The 19,065-nt window shown below is 45.7% G+C and overlaps 1 long non-coding RNA gene across 1 annotated transcript; it reads left to right on the forward strand.

Moving 5' to 3' along the window:
- The first annotated feature begins 1,099 nt into the window (after positions 1-1,099).
- Positions 1,100-11,027, forward strand: LOC116596786. The gene is made up of 4 exons (XR_004288312.1): positions 1,100-1,217; positions 1,631-1,810; positions 9,134-9,241; positions 10,682-11,027. It is a non-coding gene; the product is annotated as an uncharacterized LOC116596786 (long non-coding RNA).
- Positions 11,028-19,065: the final 8,038 nt, after the last annotated feature.

Raw genomic sequence — 19,065 nt, forward strand, 5'->3', positions numbered from 1 at the left:
GAAGTGTCACTTCATGTCTAAGCACCTGGTGCCGAGGGGGGTAAGATGAAGGTAGGGCCCCTTCCTGCTCTTCCAGAAACACCCATTCTTTGGACCCTGGGGCCCTCGGCTCAGCTGTGTGCCAAGTTCACTGCCCCTTTTCTCTCAAATACTGGCCTGCCCTCATCTTTCTCTACAGCTCAGGCTGGCCCTGCACCTGTGGTCACGCAGGGCTCCACAAGGGCCCCAGCTTATCCGGCACGGAGTCCCCCTGAGGTTTCGCTAAGAAGCGCTCAGTGTCGGGTTCTGTCCCAGCTGCACACCAGCGTGTTCCCCTAGCACTGCTGATGAGAGGAATGCAGGGGGAGAGGGGGCACAAGCAGTAGGAGAGCCACAAAATGGCTAGACATCTGGACAGCCTGGGGGTTGCTTTCCAATCCTTCTAAGTGTGCAAAGCCTGTTGCTCAGCACCCCTCCAGGCAGACCATGTGGTTAGGAGGTAGAGGAGGGATTAGCACTCTGCCCCCATTAACTTGTCTAACCCCCTGCCAGACACGGTCTAGCATGACCTCATTTCAGACTCAACAACCGTCCAGGCGGTGGGGTGGCAGCGGGCCAGTGTCCCTTCCCCCACCGGCCAGGTAATAAAGAGGCCCTTGTAAGGAATAGAAGGTTCTCCAAGGACAAGTGGGGGCACCTCAGGGCACTTGGAACCCATGGTAGTGGAGTTTCGAGAGCCTCTTGGCCTCCTGCCTCCTCTTCTGCTGGTCTGTTCCCCTGCTCCCCACCACCCCCACTCCACTTCCCTCCGGGCCTTGTCCCCTGCCTGCTACCAGCCTGCTTGTGTTTGCTGCATGGCCCCAGCTGGCTTTCTCCATCTCAGCCTTCTGCTAACTGACACCTTCTCTTACTTCAAAATCCCAGAGAAACAATTCAGCTCACAGTGGCCTCTGCTCAGTTCTCACCAGGTGGTCAAGGTCATTGCCCTGGTAGGGGCTCAAAGGCTGGACATAACTGTCCTGTCTAAGGTGGGGAGGGGTCCTATTGTGATGTAGAGATGTAGAGAAGTTCAATAACTTGCACCTGGGCCCACTGAAAGTGCCTTCCAGCACCGCCCCAATCTGCTACCCCAGCCTACGTCCCGCTGTCCCCACAATGTCCTCTCCCTGACCAGGAAACGACGCCCCTAGAGGGTGGCAGCATGTGGCTTCCTAGTGCCTGGTACTGGCTCCCTCCAGGTGATGTATGCTTCGTGGTAAGACTTAATAAGCTGTTTGAGGTTGTCAAGGGAAACCACCCGTGCGTAAATATTAACTCTGTTGGGCAGAGTACCTGGAGTGGGATTTTATTTCTGCTGGGCATTATTATGGGTATTGATTTGAGAATCTGAAAATTCAATAAAACAGATTAAACCTCCCAAAGAATGAACACGGACCACCAGCCTGTGTGAGTGTGAGGCAGGAGGGCGGGGTGGGTGAAACAGACAGCAAGGCTGTGGCAGACCCAGAAGGCCTCAGGAACAGGAGCAGGGTCCAGCTCACTGGGGACCTCCCCCAACCCCCAGGCTGCCCGCCAGCTGCCAGTCCCCATCCTGCCCCGGGAGCTGAGGACACAGATGACTGAAACATCGTCCCTGTCCCTCCGTCTCCAGGATACCTGAACCGGCTCTGCAGGAAGCCAGCATCATGGGCAAATGAAAACAGGAAAGTTTGGGAATTTTAGATGAAAAGAGACCAGAGAGATCCAACAACCAAAAGTTCACCTCACCTGAATCCTGGTTCAAAAGAAAAAAAAAAAAACAGAAACAGACAAACAAAAATCAGCTATGAAGGTCAGTCCTGGGACAATCGGTGGTATTTGAATACCCACTGGGTCTTAGAAGATACTAGAGAATTACTCTTCACTTTTTAGGTGTGATCATGGTTTTGTAGGAAAATGTCCTTAATGATGCTTTTGGTGGTCACAATCGCATTGCTACTGGTATCCATCAGGAAGAGGACACGGATGTCACCAAACGTTGTGCAACGCACAGGACAGCCCCCCCCCCTCCTCTGGGGCAAAATGCCAATGGTGCCAAAGTTAGAAACTTGGTTTTTACTGACAGTAAAAAATAAACAAAGAAATAAGTCAGTCGAGGTGAGGGAGGGGAGAATGAGCCTCTTGCTTATCGTTGGCCACTGAGTGACTGTGGTATCTTGGAGAGGGAACCTGCGGTGGAAATTCATCAGAGTGCTACTCTGGGCAATGACAGTTCCCTTAAGAATCACCAATGGATGCTAAATCCAAGGGGCAGGGAACGGGGACGAGGAGCAGGAAGTTTGCATGGTCTAGAGCGCCCCCCATAGACTGCTTCTTGATTGCCAGGGCGAGGAAAAAATACGTAGTTGAGAACTCCCGCCACATCTGGGGTTAATCCAAATTAATGTCACCACGAGGTGCAGAGGGCCAGCCTGCGGCCCCGGCTGTAACATTCTGAGAAGAACACAGCCTCGTGTAGTGCCCCAGTCGGAGTCGCGGGACCTGCCCCTCACAGAAAATGAGCAACATCCTTTTTTTTTTTTTTTTTTTTTTTTTGGAAGGCCTCTAGTTTTTCCAAAATGTCAACTTCATATTAGGCAAAAATAAGTGCTGAGGAGATCCTCCAGATGAAATGAGATCACAAGACATGACCACCAAAGGTCATCCTAGCCTGGATCCCACACTCGTAGGGAGAATAGAGCGATAGAAAGTCCCGGATCACTCGGCAAAATTTGAACGTGACCACAGATTTAAGTATTTTATCTATTTAAGATTTCTTGAGGTTGCTAATTATACAGTAGTCATAAAAGAGAGTTCCTTCTTAGGAACTCTACCCTGATTTTTTATTTAGTATTTAAGGGTATTTAAGTGTATTTAAGTATTTAAGGTATTTAAGGGTATTTAAGGGTAAAGGGGCAATGATGTATACAACTTACTCCAAAATGGTTCAGAAGAAAAGCCTGCGTATGTACATATTTGCATATGCAATATTCACTACACACACATGCACGCGTACATGCACGCGCGCGCACACACGCACACACACTGTGGCAGGCTAAATAATGACCCCCCCAAAGCATCCGTGTCCTAATCCCAGAAGACTATGGATGTTATCTTCTTTTTTTTTTTTTTTTAAGATTTTATTTGTTTATTTGAGAGACAGAGATCACAAGTAGGCAGAGAGGCAGGCTGGAGCAGGGGAAACAGTCTTCCCGCTGAGCAGAGAGCCCAATGCAGAACTTGATCCCAGGATACCGAGATCATGACCTCAGCCAAAGGCAGAGGCTTAACCCACTGAGCCACCCAGGCACCCCTGGATGTTGTCTTCTATTGTTTAAAAAAAAAAAAAACCTTTGCAAATGTTCATTTTTGACCTTGAGATGGGAATATTGCCCTGGATTATCTGGGTGGGTCCTAATGTAGTCAGAGGGGTCCTTATGGGAGTGAGGCAGGAGGTCAGAAAGAGCAGCAGGAGATGTGACCATGGACCCAAGAGGCTGACATGAGGAAGGGGCCTCCAGACGCTGGAGAGGCAGGAAATGGATTTTCCCCTGAGACCTTCAGAAGGAACCAGTTTTGCTGACACCTCGATTCTCACCTGGTGAGATTGATTTGGGGTTTCTGACCTATAAGAGAATAAATATATGTTGTTTTAAGCCACTGAGTCTGTGGGAATTTGGTATAGTGACCCTCGGAAATGAACATACATACATGTGCCCATGGGCTTGTGTGTGTGTATACACAACTATAAGTTGACCCTTGAATAACATGGAGGTTGAGGTACCAAACCCCTCCCCTGCAGAGTTCTTGGATCCCCCAAGAACTTAACTCATAGCCTACTGTTGACCAGAAGTCATACCAATAACATACACGGGTGATGAACACCTATTCTTTATGTTTTATATATTATATACTGTATTCTTATAATAAAGCAAGACAGAGAAAAGAAAATGTCATTATGAAAATCATAAGAAAAAAAAGAAAATCATAAGTAAGAGAAAATACATTTACAGTGGATGGGTGTGTTTATGGACCAAATCCACTCTTAAATGGACCCATTTGGAATAAGCCCATATTGTTCAAGTTTCAAATGTACACACACACAATGTCCACAAACACAGTTAATCCACATTGTTCACAGATTCTGTATTTGCAAGTTTGCCTACTCACTGAAATGTGTTTGTAACCCCAAAATCAACACTCAGCCTGTTTTTTTCAGTCTTCTGCAGCCTTTTGAAGAGTAGTGGGAAGTGCAAGTCACCAAGGCACACGGTTCAGTTGAGGTCAAACAAGGTCAACCTCTACTTTCTTGTTTCAGCTCTTCTGCTATAAACCAGTGTCCTTTTTTAATCTATGTCTGTTTAATACTATGTTTTTCACATTATTGTGCTTTTTGTTGGTGATTTTTGCTACTTAAAATGGCCTTTATTTTTTTAAAATTCTATGTATTTATTTGACAGAGAAAACAAGAGAGCACAAGCAGAGGGAGAGGCTGGGGGAGAGGGAGAAGCAAGTTTCCCACTAACCAGAGAACCCAATGTGGGGCTCGATCCCAGGACCCCAGAATCACGACCTGAGCCAGAGGCAGACGCTTAACTGACTGAGCCACCCAGGCGCCCCTGAAAATGGCCTTTAAATGTAATTCTGCAGTGCTGTCCACATTCCCAAGTGCAAGAAAGCTTACAGGAAAACACGTGTTAGGTCAGCTGTATCCAGTCACAAGCTGCAGCGCTGTTGCCACAAGTTCAAAGTTAATGAATCAGTGATGCGTATCAAATAAGGAATCTTTAAACAGAAACACACACAAAACAAGGTGACACGTTAACTAGTTGAAGAAAACATAACCAGAGGCTGGAGGGAACCTCGCCTAGTATTTCCCCAGGAGCAATGGTTCAGTGCTCACTAATTCAGCGTTCATGACCACTTGATAGAATAAAACTATTGGGAATTATGAGAATCGATGAGAGATAGATGGATAGATAGATAGATGGAGAAAAGAAGGAGGGAAGAAAGGAGGGAAGAAGGAAAGCGAGGGAGGGAGGAGGGAGCACAGGTGATAAAGCAAAGGGAGCAAATGCTATCAATGGATGAATCTGGTTTAATAGTATATAGGGAATCTTCGTATTGTTCTTGCAACTTTTCTGTAAGTCTGAAATGATTTCCGGATAAAATGTTCAAGGAAAGAGTGGCTGTGTCAAGTGTCTGCTTCCACATGTCTTGGGTGAAGTCAGAGCTGCAGCACGCCCTGCTCAGACAGGTGGTATGTTCAGGAAAGCCCCATGGCGGCATCAGGGCAGGTTCTCCTGAGGAGCAGACCCGTAGGAAAAGGTCCAGTGGCCTCCTCTGAGGTCCCATGGCCAGTGAGTCAGCAGCCACAGGGGAGAAGAGAAGGATCAAGGAACTGTGGTTCCCCATGGAGCAGGCCAGCTGGCCGCCCGGAGCCGCATCTGTGCTCATGAGAGCCGTCAAGAGAGGAACAGCCCAGCACCATTCCTGTCTCTGGTCCCCTGGGCCAGGAGAAGCAGGCAGATAGCTCAGCCGGCATCACACTCCTTCTGAAGTCCCATTTAACTAAGGGGCTCCACCAGCCACCCAATTGTCCCAGCAGGAAACCTAGCCACCAGCCCCGTGCGCTCCTGCGCCCTGCCCCAAACACAAGCTCCGCAGTTGCTCTCATTCTCTGCAGGTGCAACTGCCCAGCTGACATGTTTGCTTGCCTAATCTCATCTCAAATACAACATGTTCAGAAGCATATTCTTGGATCCCCTTCCCCACCAATCCCCAATCTGGCTCTCTCCCTGTTTTCCTTATTGATGGTTGTGCGTACTAGTTTGGAATAGTTCTTTGGTCTCTGGGTTTTTTGTGTTGTGTTCGTTATACTACTTTGTTTGGTTTCTGGTAAAATTTACTTACAGTAAAATGCACAGATTGTAAGTGTTAAAAAATATATATGTATATGTGTGTGTATATATATGTATACACATATATATTAAATATTTATATATTTAAGTCATCTCTATACCCAGCAGGGTGCTTCAACTTACAACTCCAAGATCAAGAGTCTCATGTTCTTCCGACTGAGCCAGCCATGTGCCCCAAATTTGATATATTTTAACACATGCATACACCTGTATAACCAACATCTCAGTCAAGGAATATTTCCATCACTCCCTTAAGATCCTTCATCTTTCCTTCCCGTACCTCTTTGATTTTCATATCAAACCAATGTTTGATTTGAAAGATTTTTTTGTAAGTAATCTCTATACCCAACATGGGGCTTGAACTCACAGCCCCCAGATCAATGTTAATTTTCAAGTTAAACCAGTATTTATGTTAATGCTTTCCTATGGCACCTTACACCTAATCATGATTACTATCTTTTTATATATGATGGGATTTGCTTTGTTAATATTTGTTAAATATGGTAGCCAGGTGAAGAATGATCCCCATTGATATCCATGTTCTAATCCTGGAACCTGTGAATGTTAGCTGATATGGCAAAAGGGACTTTGAAGATGTGATTGAGTTAAAGATTTTGACTTGGGGGATTATCCTGGATTATCTAGGATGAGCCTTAAATTTAATCACCTGGGTCCTTATAAGAGGGAGGCAGAGGGAAATTTCACCCCAGAAGAGAGGGTGATGTCATCAAGAGGCAAGATGCTACATGGCTGGGTGGTTTGAGTGAGGAGGCAGAGGCAAGAAAGATAGTGTCAAAGCTGGAAAAGAAAAGCACATAGATTCTCCCCTAGAGCTCAAGGGAGTTTGGCCCTGCTGATGCCTTGATTTCAGCCCAGTGAAACTAATTTCCTACTTCTGACTTCCAAGTCTGTAGGAGAATAAATGTGTATTGTTTTAAGCCACCAAATCTGTGGTGATTTGCTGCCACAGCAATAAGAAACACACACAAGAATTTTTTCTCAAAGAATTTACTTTTTTAAGTAATTTCTTTTTTTCTTTCTTCCTTCCTTCCTTCCTACCTTCCTTCCTTCCTTCCTTTCTTTCAAAGATTTTATTGATTTATTTGACAGAGAGAGACACAGCCAGAGAGGCAACACCAGCAGAAGGAGTGGGAGAGGGAGAAGCAGGCTTCCCACTGAGCAGGGAGCCTGATGTGGGGCTCGAACCCAGGACCCTGGGATCATGACCTGAGCCAAATGCAGACGCTCAATGACTGAGCCACCCAGACACCCCGTATTGTTTCTTTCTTAACTTCCTGATAGAATTCACCAGTGAAACTATCTTGCCCTGGAGGAGTTTTTGTGCTTGTGTGTGTGTGAAATAGTTTTAATAATTATATTTTAATTAATTATTAATTTAATTTAATTAATTTTAACGTATAAATATACTTTATAATATATGTATTATATTATATCAGATTTTCTATTTCTTAATGAGTCAGTTTTTAAAGATTAATTATTTGAGAGAGGGAGCATGTGAGCTCGAGAGCAGGGGGAGGGAGAGGGAGAGAATTCTGAAGCACACCCCCTGCTGAGCATGGAGCCCATCTTGGGGCTTGATCCCAGGCTCCGGAAACCATGACCTGAGCCAAAATCAAAAGTCAGACGCTCAACTGAGCCACCCAGATATCCCTTAATGAGTCCGTTTTGATAAGGCATGTCTTCCAAAGAATTTGTCCATTTCATCTGAATTGTCAAATTTATTGGCATAAAGTTGTTTATGATATTTCTCTTTTTATACGTTTAATGTCTGTAAGTTATGCAGTCTTATTTCCTTTGTCCTTTCTCCTACTGGTAATTTCCGTTTGCTCTCTTTTTCCCTTGACCATTTTTGCTAGCAGCTTATCAGTTGAATTTATCTGGTCAAAGAACTGACATTTCTTCTTAGCTTCTTAAGGTAAAAAATTAGTTCATTGAGTTTAAACTTTTCTTTTTTCTAATAGGTTTCTAAATTTTTTGAAGATTTTATTTATTTATTTGACAGAGAGACAGTGAGAGAGGGAACACAAATGGGGAGTGGGAGAGGGAGAAGCAGGCTTCCTGCCAAGCAGGGATCCTGAAGCAGGATTCGATTCCAGGACCCTGGATCACGACCTCAGCCAAAGGCAGACTGAGTTGCCCCTGTTTCTGATGTTTTTAAAAGAAATTTCCCAGGGACACCTGGGTGATGCTATTGGTTAAATGTCTGACTCTTGGTTTCAGCTCAGGTAATGATCTCAGGGTGTGAGATCCAGCCCCGCTTTGAGCCCTCGACGGGGCACTGCACTCAGCACAGAGTCTGCTTAGGACTGTCTCTTCCTCTCCTTCCCCCGGACCCACTGTCACTCTCTCTCCCTTTCCCTCTCTCAAATAAATAAATCTTTCAAAAAAAAGAATTTCCCTTTAAGTACTGATTTAACTGCATCCCACACATTTTGATATTTTTGTTCCTTATTCAGCTAAAAATGTGTTGGGTTTTCCTCATGATTTTCTCCTTGACCCATAGGCTATTGGTTATTTACAAGTGTGTTAAAAATCTAAAACCTGGGCAACTTTCTAGGGTTTTTTGTTTTTTGTGCTTTGGGTTCTTTTTTTTTTTTTTTTTTTGGGTTCTTTTTTTTTAATTTGTTTGCTTGCTTCCTAATCTAATCCTACTGTTGTCAGAAAACATATTCTATAAGATTTCAATCTTTTGAAATTAATTGAGACTTATTTCATAATGTATCAAATGGGTCTGCCTTTGTGAATATTTATATGAGCTTAGGAAGAACATGTATTTCACACACTGCTCTCACTCGAATCCAGGTCAGCTACTTAACCAGCTGTGTGAGTGAAGCATATAATCTCTCTGAGCCTCAGTTTCTCCAAATATAAAATGGGAATAAATGATGATATTACTGATCTAAAAAGGTTGCAGTTAGAATGCACTAGAAAGCTTTGAGCACGCAGCTGTTCTCCACTTCCTCCTCCTCTTACTTCTCTTGGTTGTCATCACTGTTGTGACCATAATCATTGTTGTTACTCTTGTTATTATATAGTTGCCATTATCTTCCATTGAACTTCTGAGGTTGCTATGATACCCTGTCCCCAGGAGAGGAGTTGACAGTGGATCATTTTACAGTCAATTATAGAATCTTTCTTACCACAATGATTATTCTTACCCTCATAACTAATTCAGGTGTTTTACATTTACCCAGAGGCTACTGTGGAAGGAGACACCCGCCCCATCCAATTCTTGGAGCCACAGCAACGTGCCTGGTGCAAAGTGGTGTCACAGCCAGCGCGACAAATCTGACCAAGAAAATGTGAGGGCTAAGAGGATGGTGAAAAGAAATTAAGAGACAAAGAGATGGGGGCAGGAGGGACACTGAGGATGATGTCCAACAGTGCTGATTTTATTCCACATCTTACAAGCATTTATAAGGCAGACCACAATAGGAGGAGTAATACATCAGTACCTAGTCAGATGACTGCAAGTTTCTATAACAAGTTTACATTAACTACAAGCAAACCTCGTGATGCCAGGTAGTTTCAGCTAAAGCCATTAGCAAGACAATCAACCAGGGAGTGGGTTATAGGAGGTACAGGAACAACAAGGACCAACTAAGAATTCATGACCCTGACCACATTGTTCCCTTCTGTAGGGGGAGTGTGTGGGAAGTCACGTAGGCGAGGGCACGACGTATCGCACAGACCCTTTTCTCAGTGTTACTCAACTTTCCCGTCCTTAACCTTGTCAAGGTGTCCGGACTTCGAAGGAGACACAAGTCAGGGCCTGGTTTGATCCTCGACTCCAAACGTGCCGTAGACTCCAACAAAGTGTTAAGTTTCGCTGGGCTGCCCAGCCTTCTCGGGACACCCGGTGTTCAATATCACAAACTTCTCCTTCCTGAGTTCTGTGATTTGGGTACTTTTGGGGTGGCCTAGAGGGTATGGCTGTGGCTAATGATTGGGAGGGCACCCACAAGGGAGGTCCGGAGCCCTTGCATATTAGAAGGCGGCTGTCAGTTCCCTTCATTTGTGCCAGGTGATCTGTCTGTGACATCTCAGGCTATAAACCTTCTCTTCCAAAATTGCTTGTCCAGGGCTCCTTGCCTTCCGGCATTTGAAGGAACAGAAGAGAGATCTGAGCCTACACCCAGTCTCATTCCTTGAGAGGTAACTCTGATTTTTCCACCTAGTGGCTTGAGAATTTTTGTCTTCCTAATGTAACTCCAAAAGTTTTGCAAGGTAGGAGTATAAACATTCATTTTTCCTGATTGATTGGCCTTCACTTTTCAATGATTTTTTTTTTTTTTTTTGGATCCACATACACACTCTTTAGCTGGGAAATCTTTTTCTGAGACTATATTTGATCGCTACTTCTACACTTTCATTCATCCAAGAGCTATTGAGAACCTTTGTTCCTGGCCCTGGGAATACTGCAGTGAATAAAATAAAATTCCTGCCTCGGGGAATTTACAGATTGTAGGAGGCACAGTCAATAAGCAAGTGAAAACAATGAACAGGGGCTCGAGGCAGCATGCGGCAGCAGGCAGGGCTGGGGAGAAGAATAAAGCAGAGAGAGGGGTTGGGGAGAATGAAGTTGGGCAGGGAACGTCTGACTTGCGGGGATTTCAGCAGAAGCTCTTTCCTTAGGAACATGTATTCTAAGTTCATGATGAAATTGACTCAGTTCTCTGCCCTCAACGTGCAGTTTACTAATTTTTTTTTATCACTCACATTGATTTTCCCGCTTTTTTCAGCGATCTGGACGCACTTGCCAAGTTGATCCTCCACACCATCAATTCCATTGCTGTCGCTGTCCCCTGTGCCCTTTACTGCCCCTGGGGAGGACTGTAATCTGCCTTCCACCACACCCTGACCTTGGGCACAGCCCCTCCCCACCTCCAGGTTTCCTGTTCTTGTCTTGCGGAGGCGGCGGTCCCGGGCATCATCTTGAGACTGCCAGACAACTTGCTGAGATTGTATCCTGACTCTTGCAATGAGCCGTTTTGGGGAGCCTTCTTCCTCTGAGTCATCAGAATGATTTTGACTTTCTCTGGCTCTGCCATATTTTTCCACTGGTCCCATAAAGGAATCTGCCTTTCTCTGCTCGCCTTGAATGTGGGTTATGAAGTCCCTCTGTGTCCCCTCTGGTGATAGTCCCCGGCAGGATGGAGCACTGCCTTTGCCCCACTGTGTCAGGTGCACTGTGGAGCTGGCAAGTCTTCCCGGGGCTGGCTGGCTGGGGCAGGTGGGGAACATGGTGCCCCGCCATAGCCCTAGGAGCTCAGGCAGCAGGACAGCTCTGTCTGGAGACTCTCCACTGCCTCACGCAGTCACACCAAACAGATGGAGCCCCGGGGAAGCTCCCAATGGCCAGAAAGCCCTGCCTCCCCGGTTCCTATCTCTGCCCGGAAGCTAGCACTTGACTGGTAGGAGAGAACTTGGAGGGGCGGATAATTGCACAAAACCACAGACGGTTCTGCCTTGAAGTTTCTCTTCCCGGAGCCCCCAGAAGCCCCACAGCTGGAGAGGTTATTTATGTTAACCTCTTATTTAGAAATTAAGCTCCGATTTGGAAATTAAGGATTGTAATTTAGCATTAACCCAGATGTCAAGATATAATGAGACACTCTGTGGGGGAAATTGAATTCCATATTGCCAAAGACCCATTTTATTTATAATAACCAGCCACTCACATCATGCCAATATTGATGGATCATATGTTTAAAATTTTGATAGCTCATTCATTTCTATAATTACATTTATTTCAAATTAAATAAGTCTCGCACACCCTTGATATACAAAGAGACAAAATTAATTTGTGGATCAGAATTAACCTGCCATTCAACCCCCGGAACTGTCCTTTCTGGAAGCCCTTGGAGAACTATATTCTGCCCTTTCACAGAAGGTGATTTGCATATGAACCCCTTTTAACCTGGAAGGGCCTTCATCCTTGGGCTAGGAGGGAAGTGTCATTGCGAAGGGGACTGGGTCGGGGTGCACTTGCTAATCACTGGGTTCAGATACGAAATGGGGACACCAGCCAACAAAGCTCCTCTGCCCAGAAGACAGCAGAAGCCATCACCGAGCAGCTGCCTGGTGTTGCAGGGCAAGGAGTGAGCGTCATCCCCAATTCACTAATTTTTGGCGAATGACCTTGAGCATGATTCATACAACTGTCCTTTCCTGAGCAGGGTAGTAGGAGGGCCCACTACTTCCTGCCCCCCCACACCCCTTACCCGGCCACCACTGGCTCGACCAAGAATGGAGTCATAGACACACGGGGCCCATCAGATGGGCATGGAGATCCTGATAGAGGACAGCTGGATGGTGTGGGTGGTGTTGGGGGATTTGGAAAAGGGCTGATTGCATTTTTTTAAAATAAAGATAAGGCGGGACGCCTGGGTGGCTCAGTTGGTTGGACAACTGCCTTCGGCTCAGGTCATGATCCTGGAGTCCCGGGATCGAGTGCCGCATCGGGCTCCCAGCTCCATGGGGAGTCTGCTTCTCTCTCTGACCTTCTCCTCGCTCATGCTCTCTCTCACTGTCTCTCTCTCAAATAAATAAATAAAATCTTTAAAAAAAAATAAATAAAGATAAGGCTGTCAACAAAGAGATATTTGGGGCTGGGGGACATGAGAGATGCCCTGAATCTTGGGGGGAGCTCAGAGCAGGAAGGTAAAATGATTCCACTGTGCAGCCGAGACTGAGAGGAGTGAAAGTCACAGGGCCCGGCATGACAGGTGGAATGTAGGAAAGAGTGGCAGGGTGGCATCTAGGCTCCATGGAGTGGTGGGGAAGGGCCCACGAGTTTCCATGGGCAGGTTAGCTGTGAGAGCAAGCCCGTGGGACCTGCCAGGGGTCTCGGGTGCGAAACCAGAGGGAGGTGCCCGGGAGGTGGGGTGAGGGCTCAGCTCTATCCAGGACTGTATCTGGAGGGGTCAGGAGAGGGGGGTCAGGTTGGAAGGAGCACAGGATAGGATGTGGCACATCTTGGTCCTATTCAAGTTCAAGCCAGATGACCTCTGAGAAGTAGAAACATCCTTACTCAGGATATTTGCTTAACATCTCTTCCCTCCCAAAACTCATCTGGTCCCTGGTGTTGGGCGTGCAGTCTGGACTGACAAAGTTTTAGACCCACAGTGGCTAAGAAATCACTGATTTTGATTCAGTAAGTAACTAGGATCTGTCAAACAGAAATTAAGTGATGTTAAAGATGGAGATTCACTTTTATGTACTTGACTCTGTGAGCATGACATTTAGCCCCTGGAACTAATGTTTCAGGATAATGACGGACCTAAGACAGCACTTGGGAATGACATTCAGTGGAGGAGCACTCCACAGGGCACAGGACTGTGGTCAAAGTGTTGGAGTTGGCACATGGCAAAGAGAACTGGCATAGTCTTTACAGAGGACCAAGGTGTTAGCTTTTCTGGGAGCCGTTCTCAGCTCAGGCTGAGAAGAAAGGTGTACTGGCCACTGGGGTCTCCACCACTGGTGGGGTGGTCCCTCCAGTGGGGGATGACCAGGAGTTAGGGACTACAAAGAAGAAGGGCACCCCATTATGGTAAAGTTCACATTCTGTTTGTAAAGTTCTCTTCTAACTGAGGGATGGACGGTGGCTTACACTGAGCTGTTGTCCTTTGAGGGGCTCTAGAATGGAAAGGAGTGAGCAAAATCCAAAGCCAGTTCCTGGGGACTCCCAGTGACAAATATGAAAAAGGTCAAATAACCTCGGGGATACTGAGCCCCTATAGGAATCGGTGGAGGGTGGGGGGGGGTGCGTTCTGATGTTTCTTCATTAGCCCAAGCAATCTCCACCACAATCCAGTGATATTGGAGGGATCCATCCTGGTTTTACAGACAGTGGAACCCATTCAATGGGGCATCATTAACCTGCCTAAGGTTATTCAATTAAGAAGCAGCCCTAGCAAAATGAAATCCCATCTCTCCTGCCCTTCCCAAACATTCCAGACCCCTTTAAACAACCTAAATTCTAAGAAAGAGAATTTCAGAAAACCAAACTTTTAAAATCTCTTGATTACATTCCACGGACTTCAAAGAGAAATCTGTGTATACATCAGCACAGATAAAGCCTCTGCCGGCGACAGGCAAACGCCCAGCTGTTTTGGCAAGTTTCTGCAGGACTTGGAACCCTGCTCTCTTGCCTTCCCTCCCCAGAAGTCTCCTGCTCTTGGTGTTGTATAAACATTTCAGAACAGTCGGGTCTGCTGAAGGAAGAGGAAAAGAGCCTCTCCTCCTGTGTTCCCCAGTGCCAGGTCTGGGACAAGGGGGGATGGCGGTGGGTTGGTGGCTTCTTGCCTGCTGCACTGTTTCAGCAGGCGATTGATCTGAGGCTCCTGCTCACCTCCCGGGGGACCCATCCTATGATGAGGTAGTCCATCTAGGCTGAACCATGCTGGTTTACTTACCTGCTAGGACACTTCTGGCTGTTACTTAGAGACGCCACTTAAAATTCAGTGTTCACAGAGCGCTCCATGCACTGTGGACTCTGGGTAAAGGTTGCCTAGGAATTCCCGAGGGAAAGAAGCAGTAGAAACTAGGATGTCTTGCCCAATGGAGTCAAGCAGAGAGCCCTGGGCAGGGCCAGGGGACCATGCTTTCTGACCTTGACCTGCCTCCCGGCCATCTGTATCACACGGGGTCTCTATAGTTGGAGCAGCAGACTCCCCAGGAGCCGTGAGCACTGGGGGGGGGGGGTGGGGGGGGGAGTGGAGGGAGGCACCAGGGTGAGAGCTGCAGGTCCTGTATCTATCGGGGTCACCCAGACCCAGGGCATTGGCCAATTCTACGAGGAAACAGCAGTTGTTTCAAGCAATTGAATGTTTTGATGAAAAAACCCATCCTGCGTTTCTCACAGTATCAACTACTCAATGTGATAAACACCAGGCATTAGAAATGTCCCTCCCTGTGGATGGAAGCAACCAGAACAGTTATGGGGACCCAGATTCTCTCAACCGATAGAAGGAGAGCTTCGGCCCCGTGGTACAGGCCTGGGGAGGCGGAGGTCCCTGGGAATGATGTAATAACGACGCTGATAACGTGCAACTTATCTCAAGCAACTAGGCGCATGCCTTATGTCCTTGGTTCTAGCACCTTTGCCAAAGGCAGTACTTCAGAGAGGTGTCGGTGAGTCAGCTGTGATTCAGAGAAACTTAGGCAACTCCACCTGAGTGAGAGTCATTGGCCCCTACCACGGATCGGGTGGCTTAAAATGACGGAGATTTATTCCCTCACAGATTGGAGGCTAGAAGTCTGCAGTCGAGGTGTCAGAAAGGGTACGCTTCCTCTCACACTCTCCCTTCCGTGCCTCTTCCTGCTTCCAGCAGCTCCTGGCAACCCTCGGCTTATAGCTGAGTCTTTTCAGTCACTGCCTCCCCCGTCTTCCCTGTGTGATCTTTTCTTATAAGGACAGCAGTAATACTCGATTTAGGACCCCCTCTGGTCCAATATGACCTCATCATAACTGATATCATCTATTAAAAACTCCTATTTCCCAACAACATTCTGAGGTTTCAGGTGAACAGAACCGGGGCAGGGATGGGGGGACCCTGTTGGCCCCACTCCAGTTGCCTGCACTTTGAGATACAAGACAGCTGTAATGGCAAATGGGGATAAAGGTCCTGGGTGACATCCAGGTCTCTTTTCCAACTATGGAACAAAAGCTCGACGGTGGATACTGGGGACGCTCTCCTCAAGTCCCCTGGGATCCCGTCCACTGATTCCCCGTGCCCTTCCTTTTAACTGACTACACCTAACACACTTTGTAGAACGTTGACCTTGAGTCACTGGAGAGGCTCAGCCAAAGAACTGGAGGCACTAGAGAGTTGACCTTAGGGGGACAGTCCTTTGCCAAAAGTTGCCTAGTGTGAGTTTTGGAAACTCAGCTCCCTTGCCTCAGGTGAAGTGTGACAGGTAATCTCAACCTCTCCCACCAAACCAGCTCCCTTCTGCGGTACCTTTCTTGAAATCTCAACCCTGCATGGCTTCCCCCTTGCGCTCACTGATCTCCCCCGGGAGCGCTTCCTTAATATGCCACTTGCCCGGGAATTCCCGATTCAGAGTCTGCCTCTGGGTAAGGTTGCCAGTTTCAGCAAATAAAGATACAGTTAATAATAATAATAACCATAAAATAAATATTAATGATAAGTAAAATAAAAGTACATAAAAGCTCAGCTAAATTTGACTTTCACAGAACAACAAATCATTTTTAGTGTAAGTATGTCCCATGAAATATTGGGGATATACTTATATTTAAAAATGACTTGTTGTCTATCTGAAACTTAAATTTCATTAGAAGTCTTGTATTTGGCAGCCCTACTTCTGGGGAAATGTAATTTAAGCAAACTGAACTCCAATTGGGTCAGTTTAGAACATGATTTTGTTTTTGAACCAAATCACTGTAACAAGAGGGATAGAACAACAGGGATTCACTTTGACAAGTATGGGTCCAATCCTGTGTCTGGGGGTACACATGAAGTCCATCCAAACTCTGCAGCTGATTGTTCCACATGGTGGAGGAAGGTGTGGATGTTGGGGAGGCAACCACAGAAACAATTACTACACATCAGTAACTAAAATTGGTTCTCATTATTTAATGTAGTGATGGTCTGTAATAACGTCATGGTGAACACTGAATGATCAAACACAGAACCATTGAGCCTAGGGGAGAAGACAGGATTGGGGTCCTGTGTGTCTCTCGTCCCAACATTTTGTCAACCAATCAATGCATAACCAAAGACACCTTGGTCAATATCTACTGTCAATTCATTTACAGCACTGTAACTCACAACTAATGAAGCTTATCTAACACACGAATTTTGTCTGAATCATGGCATTCCTGTGCCCAAGAGCACCAGACAGGACATCAACACCATGCTGCGAGGCCATTTTAAACAGCAAAATCACCAACAAATAGCACAGAAACATGGGAAATGTGGCACTACATAGATCACAGAAAGGACACCTGCTTACAGAGTGGGAGCCGGAGCAAGAAGGCAGTCACCTTGTTTGACTTCAGCTGGGAACACGCACATTGAGCGACTCAAATTTTTGCCACTCCGCCCATGTCTACAAATGACCACGAAAGCACTGTGAGTATTGATTTTGGGGTTAGAAATATATTTTAGCTGAGTTCACAAAAACAGGATCCACGAATAATTGGGATTGACTGTCTGCGAAGACGCACTAATGGTTGTGTTTGCCAAGCTACCAGTGCTGGTTTCAAGTAGACTCAGATTACGTTTACCTTTCCGAGAATTCCCTACTACAAAAATAGAGGGGCTGGCTAGATAAACACAGAGCTTTGGACAAACAGCCCCTTACAAGGAACTCTGTTTGCCTAGCTATGAACATGCAACCTTTACTTGTTATGTAACTAGAGCAGCTTGCCCTGTATTTACAGTGTGAACACAAATATCTTAGTACAAGGCACCATATTTGCCTGGCTAGTTAGTACCGATGTGATGTGAAATTCCTGAACTCAGCCCCATGGCTGCACTAATCTGTAAACAGAGCTGCTTGATCTTTAAAGCAAGGGAAAGGCCATGCACTAAGCCACTTGACACATTGCTCTTGCTATTTACATAGTCAAACGCTATCAACTCTTCTCACACATCCAAGGTCTTGGCAAGACTCTTTCCCCAAGTGCCCGTTATTGTTAAGTGTTGGGAAGGGATCATCCACCAAAGCCCTTATTCATCTCTTGAAGGGTTTCTTCTTCCAGATTGACTGTTTGCCCCAAACAGTCAAAACGTAAAAAAAGTTTTTCTTGGCCAAAGCTGGTGGTCTCCTCCCCAGAAGGCTCTGGGGTCGGCTTTCCATTTATTTTTCCCAGGCACTAGAAGGATAGGTTGGCTGATTGGGACAGCGGGAGGTGCCATGATCTGATAGTTTCATGGCAAGCCTCCCCAATATGATATTCATAATTCTTCCTTTTCCCCAACTTTTAATTTTATCTCATTTCATTGTTTTGAAATTAATTTTATCTTTTCCCAAAATTATTTCAACATACGGCCTTTGAAATCAGCTATTCCTTACAGGCTCATACGATGGCCTCCTAACCCCTCTCCCAACCCTTGCAAGACAAGTGCTTTTGTTTCTTGACACTCCTACTGTCTGTTCTGGTGTGGGCAACCTTATTGTTAATAATATGCTTCTACCTAGTTTCTTGATTGAACCATTTTAGTATTAATTGTTGATTTCCTATTAAGATAGCTAAGTGTTTTTTTTTTTTTAAAGATTTTATTTAAAGATTTTCTAAAAGATTTTATTTATTCATTTAACAGAGAGGGAGAGTACAAGCAGAGAAAGCAGCAGGCAGTGGGAGGGAGAAGCAGGCTCCCTGCTGAGCCAGGAGCCAGATGTGGACTTGATCTCCAGGACCCTGGGATCACGACCTGAGCTGAAGGCAGACATTTAACAAACTGAGCCACCCAAGCGACCCAGGATAGCTAAGTTTTAGCTCTCTCCCACACCCCCTGCACATCCCCTCCCCCACCTCCTCAATATAGTGATTTCTGGTTGGGTTAACAGTATTTATTTATATCACACTAGTCCTGTAAGTATTGTTCATTACTGAGCAATAATTTTATTTCCTTTCTTGAATTTCTTTTCTTTTATTTTAATAATTAGTATATTTTTTCACCAGCTTATTTTTCTGTGGTTTATTCCTGTTTCAGTTTTTTATTTTTTCATATACCCCACAGGCCTGTCATATGCCAGTAAATATATTTCTTTTCAAAGTTCAAGCCCAGTTCTGACATTGCTTTTCTAGCTGGACCAGACATCCTCCAGGCGTCCTCCATCCCTGGACATTGCCTTCCCTTCCATCATATTTTATAGAGTTCATGGCCTCCTCATTCTCAATCTAAACTCTTCTTTTGCCCAAGCACATTTTCTGGTAGTTTCCTTTGAAATGGTGGCTGGGAACTGAATTTTATGAGGTCTTCAGAGTTGACAATAATTCTATTCTACCTTCATGTTTAAATGATCATTTAGCTGGGTATAGAATTATAAATTGAGAATAAATTTCCTTCAGAATGTTGAAGCTACTGCTCCATTTTCCTCTAGGATAAGGTGTTGCACTGAGTAGCCCAGTGCAGGTCACATTCCTGCATGT

Source organism: Mustela erminea, chromosome 8 (genome assembly GCF_009829155.1).
Source record: "Mustela erminea isolate mMusErm1 chromosome 8, mMusErm1.Pri, whole genome shotgun sequence".
Taxonomy (NCBI): domain Eukaryota; kingdom Metazoa; phylum Chordata; class Mammalia; order Carnivora; family Mustelidae; genus Mustela; species Mustela erminea.